Source organism: Festucalex cinctus, chromosome 1, assembly GCF_051991245.1.
Source record: "Festucalex cinctus isolate MCC-2025b chromosome 1, RoL_Fcin_1.0, whole genome shotgun sequence".
NCBI classification, from domain to species: Eukaryota; Metazoa; Chordata; class Actinopteri; order Syngnathiformes; family Syngnathidae; genus Festucalex; species Festucalex cinctus.
Window position 1 is genome coordinate 66,844,587 of NC_135411.1, and position 4,813 is coordinate 66,849,399.

A 4,813-nucleotide genomic window follows, 5' to 3' on the forward strand; every position below is an offset into this window, starting at 1 on the left:
AGTCATTGATCACCACACTGAATTCAGCCATGGTCTGGTCATGAATGGTTTGCACATTCAAAACAAAAGTGATGATACTTTTACTACTAGTTTTATTAACCAACAGGCACACAACACAACAAAAAAAGTGTGCATTATGGACCATAAAAGTGGTAAAAAAAAATAATTTATTTCCATCCTCAACTGGTCCGTGAAGCATTATGGGATGAGGTCGTCTCCGCCCTCTCGCCAGGGGGAGTGACGTCAGACAAGTTACGTTATCAGTAGGGGTGGAACAAAAAAACGATTCGACCGAACCATCATCGTTCGTCAAGGGGAGCTAAACGACCGTATCGGTTGCGAGTGAGGCTTTATGGTTTTCATAACAATAGCAAGAGTTCTGCGCCGTGCTCTACTTGTTTTGTTTACATTTCAGTAGCATCACCATTCAAGCTACTTCCGTGTTTCCGTGCTCGCGACACGGCGCGCGCGCGCGCAACGAGTGACAACATACAAATGGAGACAGTTAGCAGAAGCCGGTGCCGTACATCTCGGTATTTCCCATGGCTATCGAGTCCTCTCGGTGCACTTGTGTGTCCCGGGCCGGCGTTGGTACTGCGCGCGAGGCAAAAAGAATAACTCCCGTGACGATCCAATGCATGGATTCAAACCACACAGGTATGTCCCACAGCCAACACACCAGCTAAGCTAAAAGCACACTGCAAGTATCTCATTTCTCAGTTTGTGGCTCTCTGTCAATGTCTACAACTAGCATGAGCAGCAGATAGGAGAACTGAGACGTGCCCGCGATTACGACAGCCCAAAAAACAAAATATAAACAGTAGTGATTCTGTGGTCATCATCGTGTCTCAGATTAAAAAAACAAAAAAAGATGTCATACATTAACCAAAAATGAAAGTGATGACAAAAGAAAAAAAAATTGTTAAATACAAAAATTGTTGATTAAAAAGGGAAATGAACTTTTGGAAATATTTTTGCATATATTAAGTGGTTAAACTGTGTTTGATAGATTTATTGTTCCATAAGGTGGCTTCATATTTCTTTTGGCTGGACGGTAGGTTTATTTCATGTCTTAAATTTATGTTTCTGAAATACTTCACAATGTGCAAATATTCTGTTTAATTGTGTTGGTGTCTGTCTAAAGGTTAAATATTTATATTTAACATTAAATTATCAACCTTTTGTTTTCCTGATCCTTATTTTGAAGAGAAAAAACAAACAAACCAAAAAACAATTATAACTGTCAATAACTACTAATAAATATTTAAACTGATACATGTGTACACACTGGAATAGCGGAACAAACAAACAATAGAGGAATTTAGGGGATTTTCATTTTCAACCTGGATAGATTTTTATTTTTTGTTTTATAAAAAGTATTTACGTTACAAGAAGTCAAGAGAGACTGCCTATTTTGTTTTTCATAAAAAAAACCCTTTATTTTCATGTTAAAAATGCACTTTCAATAAAGTATTTGGAACTCCGTTTCTACTGCATTATTTTTATGTTGAGATGGTGTTATCGGCAGCTGCTGAAAGTAACTAAAAAAGTAACTTTTAATCTAACTTAGTTACTTTTAAAATCAAGTAATCAGTAACGCAATTTAGTTACTTTTAAAACCAAGTAATCAGTAAAGTAACTAAGTTACTTTTTCAAGGTAACTGTGGCAACACTGGTTATACGCAGTAGAGCTCTTCAGGTTATGACTGGGTCACATGAGTTGGTGGTCTTTCCATACCCTGCACGTTCATAGTACGTGCCAAGATGACGGATGATTTCCGCACGTTATTCACAAGCAGATTAGTGTTAATTAGTTTAATATGCTGCAAAGTGTGTTTGGTGTGCTGTGGCTTAAACTACTTGAGGTGAAAGATGACTTAGCTCCCACTCCGCCTCCCGGAGGGCAAGCCTCCCATAACAAATGAATGCAGATTTAGCGAGAAAGTCGCCAATTTGGCAACACTGTGCAACATGTCCATAAAGATGTCCTGTTGCATTTGCTTTGTTCAGTGCGTGAGAAGCGGTAAGAGGTGTGATCCTAGAAGAATACTTCCAGGAGTACATGAAGGTATACAAGAAATCAGGCCTGGAACTTTTCTGATACACCACATATACATACCAGGGATAAGCAACTTAAATGCTGGAGGCCAAGCCACAATGTTTTATTGAAGTTACCTGTAGTAATCTGCACAAAAATATTAGGTCTACTCTTGTTATATTATGACCCAGAATACGCGCAACTAAGCTAACTTGTCTACCAACTAGTGGTGAATGGTGATTTTACCATTTAAAACTACAGCCAATGCATTTTTGCAGTTTCATAACCGTAAATTTTCATATGTACAGATTTTTGATTTTTTATTTCCAGTATTTGTTTATATAATGATGTTTGAGTTTGTAACTTTATTTTAACTCATTTATTAATCATTTAATTAATTTATTTGAAAATTAATCAAAGGCCACTCAATATGTAACCACCATTTCACCATCCCTGCCATCTACTTTATGAGGAGTTTTTTTTTTTTTTTTTTTTTTTAATTCCTAAATTCCTTGCAGTGTTCTGCAAATGACCACATCCTGACATGTTTGTGAACCACTTCTGACCATGTAGCCATCATGGGGGCAAGATTTCCTCAAAGATATCTCAGATGTAATTTACAGTGAACGTGATTATTTGCATGCATCATTTGGCTATTTTAACCGGTTGATGGTCCATGCAGTCTTCCACTTTTGCACATATTCAGTTGGACTCAATTTTCCTTTGGCAATGCAAAAGGCTTTTGTGATCTTAAATGCTATAAACTCTAATAACAGGATCCTTTTTCATGTGGTTGGAGGGGGTGGGGGGCTGTTGTTGTGTTCCCACCAGTTTAAAGCCTATTAATTATCCAGCGTGATTTACAGATCCCTCTCATGATCCCTTCTTTACACACACACACACGCAAACACGCGCACACGCACACACATTCAGTACACCCAAATATGCGTTGTGAGCGTCACAAGCTATTTGATCTTCTCATCAAACTCATTACACTTTAATCTGTTTTTCCAGAACTGATGGTTGCTTTTGACTGTGTGGGAAAATATTGAAATTGATTTTAAAACAAACAAACAAAGTGTACAACTCAGCTCACTTTGGATCTAAAATAACTCAACCCCCTCCCTTGAAAGCTCTTGTAGTCAACTTGAAGCCAGTCACAGGGTTTACAGGGTTTGTCACGTGACATTATCGGCAGACGTTATGAGGTCATTTGTTCTCTCCCTGACAGATGGATGGATGGGTGGCAAGATGGATGCTGAGAGGAAGTGGGGCGCACCCACCCGATGCCCTTCCTGATAAGTGACCTCATTACAGCTCCACTCAGCTTGTTTTCCTCACTCGCAGAGCAACACAATGATGGCTGACTCCCATTGAGAGCTTTACTCTTAAGCCGTGCCAAGATCTAGCACTTTTTCGAGGTTCTTTGTAATCCATCATGCTGCATGATTTGCAACTTGCGTCCCGCACTACATCAGATACTGAGGGCTTTTTGTAGTATCTAAGCGATGTTTCCCAACCTTAATTGAGCAGACGCAAACATTTTACCACAGAAAAATCATAAATCTCAGTTAGTTCACAAATTCGAGTGAAATCTGGCCACATTAGAGAGTAGCAAAGTTACTGACCAATAAGAAAGGAAAAAGGCATAAACCACTTTCTAATTTTACAATGTGGTAGTTTTATTGCCCCCAAAGCATTAATTCTCTGCCTCTTGTACTCTAATCGGTTGTACTCTTCATCCTCCTTTGTGTCAGCAGAATGTAAACATTACGTGGGAGGCCGAATCTCTTCCATCAAAAACTTCCTTGAAGCAGATTTGGCCTCACAGTGGGATTAGGGTTGGGATTACCACAACATGCTATTGACTGTTTGACGCTGCCCTGCAACTGCAAGCCTCCTGGGCTTAATTGCACCATTGTAAACACGAAATTGTGGGAATGCTGACTGCTCTTTGTATACAAAGTTTGTTTTTTTGTTTTGTTTTTTTTTTAACTTCAGTCAATCCATCGTTAGACCGCAGATGATGAGGACCTCAATTTAGGTACCCAGAGAGAGAGAGAGAGAGAGAGAGAGAGAGAGAGAGAGATGAGAATGTAGATGTAGAAAATGAGGCCATATAAAAATGTAATCTAATTTCACAGTGTTCTTTCTTAATTTAGGGATGTGAGATTGTGTTACATGTTTACCCTCAGCATGCTCCCAGAATAACATCCCTCCCAAATTCCACTAGCTCTATTTCCTGAGCTCAGAATGTGTTAAGACAAATTTTTATTTCAGATCCTTACTTATTGACGTGGAAATCCACCATTTATACTCCACAAATTTATACTCTTTGTGTTGTCTTCTTATATCCTCCCACATTAAGCACAAACTATGAATGTTAAGATTATGTTAAAACTGATCTAGAATCAATATACGTTATTGGTGTCTGAACATTTTGCACAGGAATTATTTTTGAATAAATGAAACCTTTAAGTAAATGTTTGTTGGATTTATTAGGGAAAATCGATTAAAATCGTAATCGTCCTGAATGACTGCAAAAATCAAGATTTTATTTTTTGGCCAGCCCTACTTTATCGTATGAATCACTATGGCCACTGAGTGATTGACATGCACATAGCCTGAACAATTGGCTTGCTTACTGGACTAAAACAACAGTAATAATAATTTAAAAAAAAAAATGGATGGTACAAGTGCGATAAAACAATGAGACTAGCCAAATCCAGCGGGACTCGTGACACAAGGCTCAAAACTTGGACTGTCCCGATTATA

At 38.4% G+C, this 4,813-nt stretch overlaps 1 long non-coding RNA gene across 1 annotated transcript; it reads left to right on the forward strand.

Moving 5' to 3' along the window:
* On the forward strand, positions 1 to 4,521 carry LOC144005879 (uncharacterized). The gene is made up of 2 exons (XR_013279681.1): positions 1 to 657; positions 3,270 to 4,521. It is a non-coding gene; the product is annotated as an uncharacterized LOC144005879 (long non-coding RNA).
* Positions 4,522 to 4,813: the final 292 nt, after the last annotated feature.